This window comes from Stenella coeruleoalba (assembly GCF_951394435.1).
Source record: "Stenella coeruleoalba genome assembly, chromosome: 1".
Taxonomy (NCBI): Eukaryota; Metazoa; Chordata; class Mammalia; order Artiodactyla; family Delphinidae; genus Stenella; species Stenella coeruleoalba.
In genome coordinates this window covers 83,367,863-83,385,534 of record NC_137169.1, presented here as the reverse complement: position 1 = coordinate 83,385,534, position 17,672 = coordinate 83,367,863, and the positions used below count along the sequence as shown (strand labels likewise).

The 17,672-nt window shown below is 40.5% G+C and overlaps 1 protein-coding gene across 1 annotated transcript in view; it reads right to left on the bottom strand.

Moving 5' to 3' along the window:
- Positions 1-17,672, bottom strand: part of LOC307188415 (TLC domain-containing protein 4-like) — a 105,598-nt gene that overhangs the window by 87,539 nt on the left and 387 nt on the right. The gene's annotated exons all lie outside the window — the stretch shown is intronic.

Genomic DNA, 17,672 nt, shown 5'->3' with positions numbered 1-17,672 from the left:
TGGGATGCAAGGATTCTTCAATACACACAAATCAGTCGATGTGATACACCATATTACGAAGTTGAGGAAGAAAAGCCGTATGGTTATCTCAATAGATGCAGAAAAAGCTTTTGACAAAATTCAACACCCATTTATGATAAAAACTCTCCAGAAAGTGGGCATAGAGGGAACCTACCTCAATATAATAAAGGCCATATACAACAAACCCACAGCAAACATCATTCTCAATGGTGAAAAACTGAAAGCATTTCCTCTAAGATCAGGAAAAAGACAAGGATGTCCACTCTCACCACTGTTATTCAACATGGTTTTGGAAGTCCTAGCCATGGCAATCAGAGAAGAAAAAGAAATAAAAGGAATCCAAATTGGAAATGAAGAAGTAAAACTGTCACTGTTTACAGATGACATGATACTATACATAGAGAATCTTAAAATGCCACCAGAAAACTACTAGAGTGGATCAATGAATTTAGTAAAGTTGCAGGATACAAAATTAATGCACAGAAATCTCTTGCATTCCTATACACTAATGATGAAAAATCTGAAAGAGAAATTAAGGAAACACTCCCATTTACCACTGCAACAAAAAGAATAAAATACTTAGGAATAAACCTACCTAGGGAGATGAAAGACCTGTATGCAGAAAACTACAAGACACTGATGAAAGAAATTAAAGATGATACCAACATATGGGGAGATATACCATGTTCTTGGATTGGAAGAATCAATATTGTGAAAATGACTCTACTACCCAAAGCGATCTACAGATTCAATGCAATCCCTATCAAATTACCAATGGCATTTTTTACGGAGCTAGAACAAAAAATCTTACAATTTGTGTGGCGATGCAAAAGCCTCCAAATATCCAAAGCAGTCTTATGGGAAAAAACAGAGCTGGAGGAATCAGACGCCTTGACTTCAGACTATACTACAAAGCTACAGGAATCAAGACAATATGGTACTGGCACAAAAACAGAAACATAGATCAATAGAACAAGATAGAAAGCCCAGAGATAAGCCCACGCACCTACGGTCAACTAATCTATGACAATGGAGGCAAGGATATACAATTGAGAATATACAGTCTCTTCAATAAGTGGTGCTTGGAAAACTGGACAGCTCCATGTAAAAGAATGAAATTAGAACACTCCCTAACACTTTACACAAAAATAAACTCAAAATGGATTAGAGACCTAAATGTAAGACCAGACACAATAAAACTCTTAGAGAAAAATATAGGAAGAACACTCTTTGACATAAATCACAGCAAGATCTTTTTTGATCCACCTCCTAGAGTAATAGAAATAAAAATAAAAATAAATGGGACCATATGAAACTTCAAAGCTTTTGCACAGCAAAGGAAACCATAAACAAGACAAAAAGACAGCCCTCACAATGGGAGAAAATATTTGCAAACGAATCAACAGGAAAAGGATTAATCTCCAAAATATATAAACAGCTCATGCAGCTCAATATGAAAAAAACAAACAACCCAATCCAAAAATGGGCAGAAGACCTAAATAGACATTTCTCCAGAGAAGACATACAGAAGGCCAAGAGGCACATGAAAAGTTGCTCAACATCACTAATTATTAGAGAAGTGCAAACTAAAACTACTATGAGGTATCACCTCACACCAGTTAGAATGGGCCTCATCGGAAAATCTACAAACAACAAATGCTGGAGAGGCTGTGGAGAAAAGGGAACCCTCTTGCACTGTTGGTGGGAATGTAAGTTGATACAGCCACTATGGAGAATGGTATGGAGGTTCCTTAAAAAGCTAAAAATAGAATTACCATATGACCCAGCAACCCCACTACTGGGCATATACCCAGAGAAAACCATAATTCAAAAAGACACATGCACCGCAATGTTCATTGCAGCACTATTTACAATAGCCAGGTCATGGAAGCAACCTAAATGCCCATCGACAGACAAATGGATAAAGAAGTTGTGGTACATATGTACAACAGACTATTACTCAGCCATAAAAAGGGACAAAATTGGGTCATTTGTTGAGACGTGGCTGGATCTAGAGACTGTCATACAGAGTGAAGTAAGTCAGAAAGTGGAAAATAAATATCGTATATTAAGGCATATATGTGGAGCCTAGAAAAATGGTACAGATGAACCGGATTGCAGGGCAGAAGTTGAGACACAGACATAGAGAACAAGCATATGGACACCAAGGTGGGAAAGTGGCCTGGGGTGGTGGTGGTGGTGTGATGAATTGGGAGATTGGGATTGACATGCATATACTTATGTGTATAAAATAGATGACTAATAAGAACATGCTGTATAAAAAAATAAATAAAATACCAAAATTAAAAATTAAGATGTTGGGGGAAAAAAGATGACAATCAGCATTCTAAAGAAAATTTTAAAAACATAGAAAACTACTAGAGCTAATCAATGAATTTGGTAAAGTACAGGATACAAAATTAATACACAGAAATCTCTTGCATTTCTATACACTAACAGCGAAAGATCTGAAAGAGAAATTAAGGAAACAATCTCATTTATCACTGCAGCAAAAGAATAAAATACCTAGGAAAAAACCTACCTGAGGAGACAAAAGACCTGTGCTCTGAAAACTATAAAATGCTGGTGAGAGAAATCAAAGATGACACAAACAGATGGAAAGATATACAATGTTCTTGGATTGGAAGAATGAATATTCTCAAAATGAGTATACTACCCAAGGCAATCTACAGATTCAGTGCAATCCTTGTCAAATTATGAATGGCATTTTTCATAGAACTAGAACAAAAAAATTTAAAATTTGTATGGAAACACAAAAGACCCCGAATAGCCAAAGCAATCCTGAAATGGAGCTGGAAGAATCAGGCTCCCTGATTTCAGACTATACTTCAAAGCAACAGTAATCAAAACAGTATGGTATTGGCACAAAAAGAGAAATATAGATCAATGGAACAGGATAGAAAGCCCAGAAATAAACCCATGCACCTATGATCAATTAACCTATGACAAAGGAGGAGAGAATATACAACGGAGAAAAGACAGTCTTTTTAATAAGTGGTGCTGGGAAAACCAGACAACTACATGTAAAAGAATGAAATCAGAACATTCTCTAACACCATACACAAAAATAAACTCAAAATGGATTAAAGACCTAAATGTAAGACTGGCTACTCTAAAACTCTTAGAAGAAAACATAGGAAGAACACTTATTTAGTTGAAAAACAACAGATTATCACAACTGATATCTAGGTTATGATTTCTTCAGTTATTGACAATGACTGCCTTTCTAGGATTCCAGTCTTCCCCAAAGCTGGGAAGACAGCAATGTTGTTTTACCCAGGTTACTACAGTAGTCTCCCTGGGATTAGCAAACATTTTCTTAAAGAACCAAATCATAAATATTTCAGGCTTTCTGGGCCAGATGGTCAGTTACTCAGCTCTGCACTTAAGGCCTGGAAGCAGCAGTAGACAATATGTAAATGAATGGATATGGCTGTGTTCCAATAAAACGTTTTTACAAGCTCAGGTAGCAGGCTTTCTGTCCTGCTCCTTCTGTTTTCCATATTATAATCAGGGTATTCTTTCTAAATATCACTCCTCTGCTTAAACACTTGAATGGCTTCCCATTGCCCTTAGTCCAGATTCCTTAGAAGAGCTTCCTCTCCAGCAATTTCTAGCTCCTAACTCAATTTTTCAGCACAATTGAACTACTTTGAATTCCCCCCAAATTCCTGGTTCTCTTCCTTCCACAAATTTGCATATGCTGTTCTTTTACTTGGAATATTCTTCTCTCCCTGCAGCCACACTCACCATGTCTCCCACACTCACCAGGTTAGTTGATGTCTACTTATCTGTTTTTCAAGTTTCACATTAAATTCTCACACAGTGCTGAGATTACTAGTTTAATTGTCTGAATCTCCTGTTAGTCCAAGGCTCTGTGAGGACAGGAAATTGGTCTGCCACTCATCCACTGTATTCCAAGGTACTCTATAAATAATTGCTGAATAAATGGGTTCTTGACTGTTGAGGAAGGAAAAGACAAGAACCAACCTAAAAATGGAGAGAACCTTCAAAGGCTAATTGGTGGAGAATAAGCTAAGATTTGTTTGAACTGTTCCCTCTAATCCAAAATCTGCTCCTAGAGCATTTTCTGCTTTGCCATTATAGTTTGCAGAAAGGTTTAGGAAACATGCAATATGTCTTCCAGACTTTCTGATGTGGCAACCAAAGTCTTGAATGGTTTCACTTCTGCCTTGATCTCCAAACTTAATCTGTTCACCCGCTCTTTGGCTCCTAATCTCTTACCTCATATCCTGCTTACAGTCTTGTATACAGTGTCACTTTTTTTTTTAATTAATTAATTTATTTATGGCTGTGTTGGGTCTTCGTTTCTGTGTGAGGGCTTTCTCTAGTTGTGGCAATCGGGGGCCACTCTTCATCGTGGTGCGCGGGCCTCTCACTATCGCGGTCTCTCTTGTTGTGGAGCACAGGCTCCAGACGCGCAGGCTCAGTAATTGTGGCTCACGGGCCCAGTTGCTCCGCGGTATGTGGGATCTTCCCAGACCAGGGCTTGAACCCGTGTCCCCTGCATTGGCAGGCAGACTCTCAACCACTGCGCCACCAGGGAAGCCCCAGTGTCACTTTATATTTGGTAATTCTCCTCTCAAGGTGATCTTGGCTTGCCTTTCTGACCAACACTCACATTTCAAATATCATGTGGTGGGCGTATTCTATATGCCAAGCTCACAGAACTTCTATAAGCCAGGCCTATAGGATGTAATCATTTAGTCCTTACTCAAGCCTCACAATAATGTTATAAGAGATTTCCTTTCCTTGGTCCCACTTTATAGTTGATGAAATTAAGACTTAAAGAGGTTAAGTAACTTGCCAAAGAAACAGAACAAATGGCAGAGCTGAGATGTGAGGGAAGAAAGTCTGACGCCAGAAATCACATTTCTAACCTCATACTACTCTATAGTTTCTCTCAGACCATGTCTGTTATTTCTTGTTGTTGTTGTTCTTTTTACCTCTCTGAATTCCTGTACACCCCCAGAAGTCTTCTGCAGTCCTCCTGCAAGTTTCATCCTGAATCTCACGGCTAGTGTGTTAAATCCAAGGTGATCGTAATAACTAACATTTATTGAGCACAGTCACTGTGTTAAGTGCTGTTCATGTTACTCATCCAACTTTCAAAGACCCTCATTAAAAAACACAAGGTTAGCTCTGTTTTGCAGATAAGGAAATAGAGGCAAAAAACGGTAAAATAATGTGTCCAAGGGCACACAATTAGAATGGGAGGACTTAGAATTTAAACCACAGTAGTCTGACTCCACAACACTTACTTCTGGGTAAGGAGAGAACACATAGGGAAGCAGATAACATAAAGAACTCTTCAAGCCTCATAGGATGAGGTTGAAAGTGTTGGCGAGTTTAATTGATTCAGGCTGTAATTATCCAGGATAAGACATTATAAGGATGACTTAATTATTTATTGCTGCCCAAACAAACTATCATCAAAGTTCATGGCTTAAAACGACAATTGTTTATTAGCTGACAGTTACGTGGGTCGACAATTTGGGATGAACTTGGTTGAGAAGTTCTTCTGCTGGTTTTGCCTGGGCTCACTCACGTGGTGACAGTCAGCTGTGGCAGCTTGGCAAGGGCTTGATGCTCCACAATTGTTTCTCTAGCGGTCAAGGCCAGCTTCACGGGCATACAACTTGTGCTTGGTTCACTGTTCTGCTATTGCTGTCTTAAAATTCTTAATAATTATGAAACAAGGGGCCCTACTGGGCCTTGCACATTATGTTGCCAGTCATGTTAGTGGTTGGTGCTGGATGTCAGCTGGGCACCTTTCTCCACGTAGCTTCTCATCCCCAAAGAGACTAGCCCAGGTTTCTTCACATAATGACAGAAGCTTTCCAAGAGAGTGAGAGCAAAGCCTGCAAGGCCTCTTGAGGTCTAGGCTCATAATTCCCACGTCATTACTTCTGCTGTATTTTATTGATCAAAGCAAGTCACAAGGCAGGCCCAGACACAAGGAAGTGGAGACCTAGAGTCCACTTCTTGATGAGAAGAACAAAAAGTCACAATGCAAAGGAGCGTGTGTAGAGGGATGGGATGAGGTTGTGACCATTTATTGCAATCTATCACAGAGGAGGTACATGTTTAAGGAGATATGAAATCATTTCAGTCTTGGACATGTGGCGATTAAGGTTTCTCCTGTGATAAATCTATGCAGAGGTGTTCAGTATTTGGATAATATAGGTCTAGAATATAAAAGAGAATCCTGGTGGGACATACAAATTTGAAAGTTGTCATTATGCAGGTGATAGGTTTCTGAGTAAACAAATCACAACACCCAGGAAGACTGCATTAGTTCACGTAAAGGTAAACAAAGAGATTCAGTCAATCCCTCAGACCACCCAGATATCTAAGTGCACTCTTCTTCCCATACGTCTCAACCTCCCTCTCTAACAGAGACCATCTGTGGGCCTATTCATTTCCATAGCCAGCTCAAGGTCTACCATCTCTGGGGAAAGTACAGCCTTCTCTGTCTTGTCCAGATGTGGCAACATATAGTCCAATGACATATAAACCAAAAAATAGTTACTTGATCCCCACTTTCAACCCAATATGCAATGGTGGATCAGGAATAGAATAAAAACTTCCATTTGAAAAACGAAAGAATGGGAAACATATAGCAAGGAGTAATCCTTAATAGTTTTCTTTCCAGACAGAAATTTTTGCCCTGACATGGAAGAAGTTCCCTGAGGAACCCTTCTGGATGCCTTTTGTTATGTCTGAAGACCCCTGGGTTCACCCTCTGGTGAACCTTGTCCATCATTCACCAGGTTCAAGATTGAAGAGGATGTTGGAGACTATGCTCTCGTGGAGACTGCCTGAGGACACAAACAATGAATGGCTTTTGCAGGTCAGATTTATGGTTTCTTTAGTAATGCAATTTCCTCAAAAACTTAACAGGCTTTTGTACTATTCATCTCTAGTCTATGTGCCAGAAATGGTACCAAAGTTCTTTTCTGGATCTGGCTCTTAAACTAGCTTATTCTGTAGTTTCTATGCTCTACCTATTCCTCTTTTCATTGTTTTAATGGTGCCTAATTTGACGTAATCTTACAAAATAAGTGAGGGTAACATCCTTAATCTGATCTTTGCTGGAAGGCTATATTTCTTTCTTTGTCTGAGGAATCTTAATGGAAGGGCTTTAAGAAAGTCTCTGAAAAACAGTCTTTTACCTCCTGTTTGGGCTACAGAAATAGTTGGATTTTCCAACCCTGTGAGGCCCCAATTTTCTATACCCTTTATTTCCTTCCATTTCTGCTTGCAAACCCCTCATTTCTTATGTGAGCTCATTTCTTTCTCAAAAAATCTTGCTAAATTCAGCGAGGAGCAACCATCACACTTTTATATTCTGGTTCTCCCCAAATGCTTCCCCTAAAATTCAGCCATAGACGGAACATGGTCAGGCTTCCAAGTTGAGTAGGAGAAATTTCTACAATATTTTGCAATGGTATTACAAGGATCATCAGTTTTCCAGCCTGTAAGATCTGTTTCCTCACTGCCAATTGTCTGACTGTTAAGGTAATGCTATATGTTTTAAGATTCTATTAGAAGTTCCCTATTTCCAGGTATTAATTTTTGTATTAGAGTAAATGCTATATTGCTGTAATAAAGAGACCCCAGAAATCAGTGACATAAAGAAAATGGAAGTTTCTTTCCTGCTCATATCATAGTTGGGCCTAGACTGACAGGGCACTCTGTTCTATGAGGTCATTCAGGACCCAGATTCCTTCTATCTGTTATTACATCCTCTCCTACCATGTATTCCTCATCTTCATGGCTGCAGCTGGTCACAGACATGTCTATGGAGGAGACAGAAAGCAGTCCAAGACAAGCCATCTTCTTTTAAAAGGGTAAGGCAAAAGTTGCACCCATCACTTCTAGTTATATTCCACTGGCAAGAACCTAACCACAAAATCATACCTAGCTGCAAAAGCGGATAAGAAATGTAATCTCCAGTTGAGTGAACATGTGACCAGAAAGAAGAGAATGGATTTTATTATGACAACGATTGACCTGGGAGAAAAGATAGCCAAGGTTAAGAAACCTCAGAAATATAAAGCCAAAGTGGGGGGGAGGGGCAGTGGATAAATAAGCATTTTGTTTCTTAGAAAGAAAATGATAGTCTGAAAAAGGAAGGAAGGAAAGGAAGGAAGGAAGGAAGGAAGGAAGGAAGGCAAAATCTAGTTGGTGGGTACCCAAGTTTCCATTTTATTATTTCCAGTTCTTTTCTGAATATGTTTTTTAAATAAAAAGGTTTTTAAAATTTATTTTAAGGGAATTAGACAGAGAAAAAGGGACCCCGGAAGAATATGAAGGTAGAATAATAGTGATATGAGGAGAATAGGAAGAAAATGGAGTAATGAAAGTCAACAGGAGAAAAATTTCAATTGCCTGAGAGAAGACAAGGAAAAACTAGAAAAGGAAATGTTCTTTGGATTTGAAAATCTAGCAGTTACTGGTGAATAATTATGGCAGAAGCTAAATTTCAGTGAATTAAGGAGTGAAAATGGACAAAGCAAAACATGACAGCAAGCATGGACTAGTCTTTAAGGACACTGACTTTTTAGGAAAGAAGCAATAAGATGGCAACTAGGTATAACTAGTTCCACTGGCACGTGGACTAGGATGAGAACCAGCCTCCGGGAGCAGAGTTGGGGCATTGGGTCCTAGGGACTAGGGTGGTCCACAGTTCTAGCTGCCCAGCATATACCTAACGTGCATCGTGAACAAGTACTAATTCAACCAAGCTCTCAGACACTCAGAAACTCTTTGGGTCAAGTATATTATAGAGGTAACCAGTATGCATAGGACAGTGTTATTCTAGGGCAAGGCCTGTGTCAATCCATACCTGACTTCTGGAGCGCTGGGAGGGCCATGCTTCTTCCATATGCTGAGAGGAGCCTACATATGCTTGGAGTTCACCAAAAACAGGCTGCCTGGCTACACGTTCAGGATGACTGCCCCTCAACATCAGAAAAATAACTTTGCTCTGTGCACACCAGAAGGCTTCAGTTCCACGAAATAGCCCAGTTGCTTAAAAATAGACTGGGAGTGGAAAAACACTCTGGCAAAGGGATAAATGGTGTGGTTAAAGGCTGGAGTGCCATTTTAATGTGGTTGGGCTGTGTCTGACTGGTAGTTTAAAGGAGTTATGCTGAGCCAGGCTGACTGAGGGAGGGTTGTATTGATTGTGCTTTTATTTTTTAATGGGAGAGACTTGAACTTTATAGGCTAAGGGCAAAGATACAATGAGAGTCGATAGTTAAAGATTCAGGAGAGAAGGCATTATTGATGGAGGAAACTGACCATAAAGTTTTTGTTTAGTTCATAGCATCTTTTCAGAAAGGGAAATTTAGAGATTCTTTTAAATTTCTAAGTTAAGACACAGTTATTCCACAGTTCCCTAGGTAAACATTAATAAAGTATTACAAAGTGTTAAGACTTTCTCAGGTTCATTTAAGTTATCTTTTAACTTATTCCAAAACAAATATAACCAGCAAAGACCCCACTGGAGCACTGGTGTGGAGAAGGGAATCTTAAGTTTGGGAAATAGCTAAGTAATTTGAAATTTCTATCCAAAAAAGGTTTTTCAGTAAATTGTCAAGCCTGTTTGTAACAAATTCAGAAGGAATTCACAATGAATAGGGCACCTAATATAGATGAAAGATAAACAGGGCTTCCCTGGTGGCGCAGTGGTTGAGAGTCTGCCTGCCAATGCAGGGGACACGGGTTCGAGCCCTGGTCCCGGAAGATCCCACATGCCGCGGAGCAACTGGGCCCGTGAGCCACAACTACTGAGCCTGCGCGTCTGGAGCCTGTGCTCCGCAGCAAGAGAGGCCGCGACAGTGAGAGGCCCGCGCACCGCGATGAAGAGCAGCCCCTTCTTGCCACAACTAGAGAAAGCCCTCGCACAGAAACGAAGACCCAACACAGCCAAAAATAAATAAATAAATTTATTAAAAAAAAAAAAAAGAAAGATGAACAGTATATTAAATAAATCATGGAGACGCAGAGAAGAAACCAGGTTAAAGAGCACAGCAAGAGCTACATATCCGCTGTTGTAAAGTATATTCATATAATATTTTTACAAAATTTCCAAGAGAAAATAACACTAAGCTTTAGGTGGCACATCTGTAAATTTCATTCTTCTTATCCCCTTCTTCTTAACGTAACATATTTTCTGCATTAATTACCTTCCCTAAGTAACATCACTATATTCCCTGAAGCCACTAGCTGGCCACAGTACATCCATAGGAAGTCAAATCAGAGCACCAGCAGTGTAGACTTAGCATGGTTAAGGCCTTAATTTCCTCACCTACAAAATGGGGATAATAATAGTACTTAAGTTCATAGGACGGTTCTGAGAGGTAGTTGAGAAACTACATAAATGCCTACTAAACGGTAGACTGCATGTTTGATTGTGTATATAAATTTATTTTTTTTCATGTACAGTTGAGGAATAATGTATAGTCAGACAAGAGTGAAGACATAATTTGTGTGTTTCTATCAAGGACAAAAAGCTCTACGGAAGCAGAAAAGAACTTGAGAAAAACAGAAAAAAGGGCAGATGTACAATGAAGAAGAAAAGATGGACTTGATGGAGGTGTTGGGCAGAGGCTTTGGTGGGGAGAGAGGGTTGGGATGAGCAGAACATTAATTCAACAGATTTCAAAGACAAGCGGTGTTACGTGCAGAAATAGAATTGTTTCTTTATAAGTCTAAAACTGAAAATATGGTAACTTTGAAAATTAAAGAAGCTACTTTTATTGTGTTTGTCATTAGTAAATGGTATAAGTTGGTATGACACTTACTGTGATAGTTTGGGAATGTAGATTTAAATAAGATTTTAATGTCTTGTTAAATTTGGAACTGATGAGGCATTTTGGGTGCACAAGGCTAGGGCAAGGGATTTATAAACATATCTGGAAAGGTTTATCTGAGATAAATGGACATAAAGTGAAAGAACAAAATTAGCATGTCTAGTAATTTCACTGTAAATTCATCTTAAACAAGGCTTGAATCAAGATATATATATATATATTTATATGTACATGTATATATTTATATAAACTATATGGAGGGAGAGAGAGAGAGGCATACATATGTCTATCTATCTATCTGTCTAATCTAGTATCCTTTTTTAATGTACTTGGAGAAAAAGCTAGAAAACAGAAGAGCAATTCTTGACTGGCTTGTGAAAGAGCCACTTTTCAAAATCCTCTCCCTCCTATTTAGTTCTAATTTTATAAATGAAAAGTTGGGCATAGTAAATGATACTATATTTCTATCTTTCTTTCTTTAATATATAGCACAAAAGCTGGTGTAAATATACAATAAATACATTTAATGATACTGTAGGGAGCTTTTCTGAATCCTGACTACCGAGTCCTAGCTTTGTGACTCGGAGCAAATGATGGGATCTCTCTGTTATTGGCAAAATGGGGATCATCATAATGCCTACCACATGGGGGTGTTGTGAGCATTAGATAAGTTAAATCATGTTCTCAGCGCTTAGCATATAGTAAGCACACAGTAAAATGCCGGTTAAGGATTATATAATGGCCTTCAAGGGTTAGTATTCAAGGAGTCCTAGGAAGTGGCTTCAACCAGGAAAAGGTCTTGACTTAAATATATATAAAGTATACTTGACAAGGAAAAAAAAGTCTTGGCTATAATTCAGATATTTGGGTTCTACTGGCACAATTTCTGTCACCCATCCTACCCAACCTTCCAGAAGATCTTTAATGTTAAAGCATACAACCATCAGTCCTGGTGGCCACAGCTCTGTCTCTGGCCCAGACGAAGAACTCCCTTCCAACTTTATCCTACCTTATCATGGGCAAACATGATGCTGATCAAAGTGGGTCTCCCTGGCTCTTGCAGAAAAGCTTCACTTTTCTTTACCACGCTCCTTAGGACTGAAGATTGTTGAACTCTGGTGGGAACAGCCTAGCTGCCAGGCTTCCTAGCAGCCTACCCTCCCAGGCAGCCCATGAGAGCGTGAGAAGGTGACTTTGCTTTAGGAGGCTCTGGTAAGAGGTACACAGTTCATATAGCCAGGATCACTGTTAAATCACTGCTTGGGTGTTAACTGTCAACTGCCTTACCACTGTCCCTGCCCCGACCCTGGGTGCAGCACATAACAGGTACTAATGGAACTGAACTGAGAGCCTGCCCTCACCCCTGTTTACTTCAATCCCCAGAAGGCTCCCAGATGAGCCAGTATCATCCTGATTCTTATCTCTGTAGTTACTTGTAAATGCCCCAATCTGCCCCAACTCGCATTCCTCACCACCTTTCCAAACACTTTCACTGCACCTCTGGACCTCCTGATCTGTATCTGCAAACTTCCTCTATATCTTCAGCTTCTTTCTGAATGTCTTCTCCACTTTGCTGCATAAGCTGAACCCTTGCTCTCCCACATTTCCTCAATATGTTTCTCAAATAGTGGCCATTTGATTCTCACACCCCCATGGGAGGTGGGGAAAGTACCTCTCTTGACCCCTATCACTGCTTCCAAACCACTTGTAGCTTTCTCCTTCTTCTTTCCAAAACCCCAGCTCCTTTGAAGTTCTGGTCATGCAGTTGTACCACCCTGTATCAGCATCCCTAACGGGATACAGATGGCACACGTGCATTAGGTTAATTTGAGGATGATTTACTAAAGGGACTGCAGCTGACCCTTGAACAACTCAGGGGTTGGAGGTGCCAACCTTCTGTGCAGTGGAGAATCCTAGCATCATTTATAGTCGGCCCTCCATATCCATGGTTCCTCCGTATCTGTGGTTCCATCCACGGTTCCTGCATCCACAAATTCAACCAACCACAGATCATGTAGTCCTGAAGTATTTACTATTGAAAAAACTTCATGTATAAGTGGATGCCCAGAGTTCAACCTCGTGCGATTCAAGGGTCAACTGTATTTACAAAGGTGTGAATGAGGTAGGGAAGGCACAAGGGATCATACAGTGACTCAGGGTTAGTAACAACGGAACTGTTACCACCCCTAGCCTGAGGGAACAAGGAAAGGGAGCTCTGGGACCCAGAAGGAGAGAGATGTGTAGAGAAGGCCACACTGAAGAGCAGAAATCTTCAGTTCAGGGGCACAGCCTCTCTCCATCCAATTTGCTGAGGATCCCCCTTGGCCAAACCCAACCAGAACCAGAGAGCAAGGAAACCCGTTGATTTAATCCAGGTTTGGGCTCCCATGGCACTGAGTGGGGTGGAGAAACATGGATCTGGAAGGACAAATGGAACCTATCTAGCTTATAATCAATGCTCTTTTTGGTTGCTGTCATCTTTCAACCTCTCTTTGAAGACTTGAGTTCCTAGCTCATTTTCTTCCTCTCTACCCCTTAGTGACCCCTAATGATCTTTTTCATCCATTCCTATTGTCATACCCTAAATACTACCACCAGCAATAACACAATATTTACTTCAAGCATCCCACTCTCTGATCACCACCTCTTATATCTATAGTTCACTGACTCTAGTTTTTCATTGCAAGTTTTCAACTTTCTTTAGGCCTCCAGTCCACTGGCCTTATACTCTTCCACGATTCATCCACTGTCCCACCTCCACTCCCCTGTCTTCACTTTCCACTATGTCAAGAGGAAATTCCATGGACCTCACTCCCTTGAAAAGAACCTTCTCTCTTATGTAGTCAGCTGTCAAAAATCTAACTGTGGTTAAAGCCAACTGTCTGCCTTTTCCAGTGGGGGGAAAAGACATAAAATCACGCCGACTGGTTTCTCTCTATATTTGTTATCACAAGCTACAAACGGGCATACCAATCTGCCCCGAAATCCTAGGCTGATCCTGGTGAGTATGCCAATTACTCTTCAAGGTGATTACTTCATACCTTCTTTCTTCTTGAGCGTCTCATACTCTTCTGTACCCCCAGTCTCCACACCCTTATCTATTCACTGCCAATTCTACAAACCTCCCAGGACCTGCATCCATAACCCTGCCCTCCATTCTGTTACCGTGGAATAAGGGTCCCTCCTATCAAAGCCCAACTGCTCCCCTTGTGCTCAAGATTCCAACTCTTTTCATGTTTAAGATAAATATTTTTTTCTCACCTAAATCAATTTCCCTTTATTGGATCATTTTTAACATCAAATAAATATGTCAGTTAACTCCTATCTTAAAAAAAAATGTTTCCTTGATTACAAATTCTCCCATATTTTCCATCCAATTTTTCCATTCCCCTCCAAAGAAAAACTTGAAATGACTGTCTACAGACACTGCTTCTCTTCATCTCCCATTCTCTCCTCTGCCCATTTCTATCTGCCTTCCACAACCACCCTTCCATGGTAATGCTGCTCCTGTTTAGTTCCCCAGTGACTAATTTGTTCCCAAGTCACCTAATGCCACGTATCAGCAGCATATGACATAGCTAACTGCACTCCCATTCTTGAATCATTTTCCTCCTGTGGTTTTTGTGGACACCATTATCTCCTGATTCTCCTCCTATCTTCCTGGCTTTTTCTTCTCCATCTTCTTCGCTGGCCCAGTCTTCTTGACTAGACCTCTAAATATTAATGACCCCAGACTCTTCTCTATCCTAAGCTATCCAATACATTAGCCATTGGCTAATGCCAGTGTATTTAAATTTAAAATAATGTAAATGAAATAAAATTAAAATTCAGTTCCTCCATAGCACTAGCCACATTTCAAGTGCTCAGCAGGCCATGTGTCTAGTGGACAACATGGACACAAAACATTTCCATCATTGCAGAAACTTCTGTTGGACAGGACTGACCTAAATTCCCTCCCCAGGTGATCTCACCCAGTCCCATGGCTTTAAATACCATCTATATGCTGAATTCTAAATTTATACCTCTAGCTCTAACCCACACTTCAGATTTATACATAAACTGCCTATTTGACACAACTACTTGGATGTTTAACAGGTTATTCAAACTAATATCCAAAACAGAACACTTCACTTTCATCATCTCCTCCCCTTTCTCTGCTCACAAAACCTTGTTTCTCTTCCTGTCTGTCTAGTCTGAGCAAATGACACCATCCAGCCAGTTTTGAAGCCAAAAATCTAAGAGCCACTTTGATTCCCAATATCTAATCCGTCAACGAGTCTTACTGACTCTATCCATAAAATATATCTCAAATCTACCCTCTTCTACCTTCCACTGTCATCTTCCTCGTCTAAGGTTTTAGTCTGGACTACTACTGTCATACAAGATCCCCTGCACCTAAATCTAGCACATAGCAGGTGCTCATTAAATATGCTGACTAAATTAACAAGTACAACTCCATTCAATAGTGCAAAATAATCTTAATTTTAAAAATATTCATGAATAATACTTGTCACAGAAACTTCAGAAAATTGATTTAAGAAGATAATAAAAATCACTTCTCAGGCAGACTTTACTTACGATTGGTATGGCTCAATACTATTATTCAGTTTATCCATTATTAATACATTTTCATGCTTTTCACACAGTATAATTTAACTCTGTACATTTGTTAGCTGCACTGTCTGTGCAACTTACCTCCCCAAGAGAAATTTTAGTTGCTTCGTCCTGTTCAGTCCTGCCTTTTCTGATTAATCCAGTACATATTATTCACCTCTTAATTATATTCCGTGCCTGTCACAGCCCAGGACTCAGCTCACCCAGCAATTTGTGGGTGAATAAAACACTCCTGATTTATTGTGTTCAGGAGTTCCCAACTGTGTTCCTGTCTCCACCTGCCACCCAGCTCCTCCCTGCAGTCCTCAACTTCCTTGTCAGGAACACTGAACAGTTTGATCCTAGACTTAATTCAAAATAACTCAACCAATAACTCCGAACGATGTCTGCTATTCCACCCTCTTTGACTCTCTGCATTTACTGGCAGCCACTAAAATGCTTGATCACTCCCCATTCATTCCATCTACAACGAAGTGTGGTCAAACTGCTATTTCGTACAGACGCAGGTAATGACAGTAGTGAGGGGATGGGTACTAGGGAATGCAGGGGTATCTTTTGGGGCCTAGAGACTAACATTATTAATATGCCAAACATCTGCATTGTCTGTGTCAGTTTACAACACCAGCTCAGATGCATTACCTTTGCAGCAATCCAAACACTATTATTTGCCTACCCAGCAATGATCTTTCCTCCACCCTCCCCCAACATCCTCCTCTCCAGGAGAATGCCTGTTTTGTTCAGTACCCACCCTCCACCAAACAGCCAGGTACCACAGGTGAGTTGTATGTCATCCTCCACCCTACCTCAGCCAGATTTGTGGTCTCATTCCTTTTATGAAGGGGCAAGTGATAAAATTTGGCCAAAAGGAGTGAAAGTCTGCTGTGGGAGGTTCTGGAAAAGGTTTCCTCACTCTTAAAAAAAAGATCCAAGGACAAGATAACCTCTTGAAATCTGGAGACTGCCCTGCCTGGATGTAAATTTCTGAGACAACTAATGTCTTCTTCTAAAAGTATGATGGGAGAGAGTCTTAGGCTGAAGCCATTGCTGGGAATGGCAGAGTGGGCAGATGAAATAAAACTACATCTTTTGTAATATTCTTAAACTGTTTTTCATACTGCGCCAGAGGCCCTACCTCTGGACTTGCAACTACGTATTTGTAAGCCCAGGGGATTCTGATTCCATCAAAATTTGAGAAGCATTGACTTCTAAGCCCACAATTATAAAATTTCTCCACCACTTACTAACACCATGCAGGATCTTAGTTCCCTGACCAGGGATGGAACCTGTGCCCCCTGCAGTGGAAGCGCCGAGTCCTAACCATTAGACTGCCAGGGAATTCCCCACTAGCTAACCTTAGGCAAATCATTTAACTTTTATAGAATCCTTTTCTTTACCTGTAAAGAGGGGAATAATATTCACCTTATAACGTTATTGTGAGGATATAGGGTTAAGAGGATTTGATAGAATACAGGAAGTATGTGAAGTCCATTAGCCAGAAAATGATGCTACAAAGTACCTAAATGTCTCCCAAACTTGCCTGCTGATAGAAATAGACACATTGGTTAGAGGAGCTGATCTCAGCCCTCTCCCCTGGAGATTCTGATTCAGGAGCTCCCTATTGTACCCTGAGAGGCTGCATTCTTTTTTTATATATAAATTTAGTTATTTTATTTTTGGCTGTGTTGGGTCTTCGTTGCTGCGTGCGGGCTTTCTTTAGTTGTGGCTAGCAGGGGCTACTCTTCATTGCAGTGCGCGGGCTTCTCATTGGGGTGGCTTCTCTTGTTGCGGAGCACGGGCTCTAGGCGCCCGGGCTTCAGTAGTTGTGGCTCGCAGGCTTAGTTGCTCCGCGGCATGCGGGATTTTCCCGAACCAGGGCTCAAACCCATGTCCCCTGCATGGGCAGGTGGCTTCTTAACAACTGCACCACCAGGGAAGCCCAAGGCTGCATTTTTAAAAGCACATTCTAGGATCTAAGCAAGTTTGAAAATCAAGGAAGTTTGAATTTGGCAAAGGAATACATGGCGTAAATTGCTATGCAGCAGCAGTTAGGGTTTCCAGTTTCTAAATCTACATCTGCCACTATTTCACTTGAGCAAGCTGTTTCACCTTTCTGGACTTGTTTACTCATCTGTATACTTGTCCTATCTAACCTACAGGTCCATTGGGGACTGA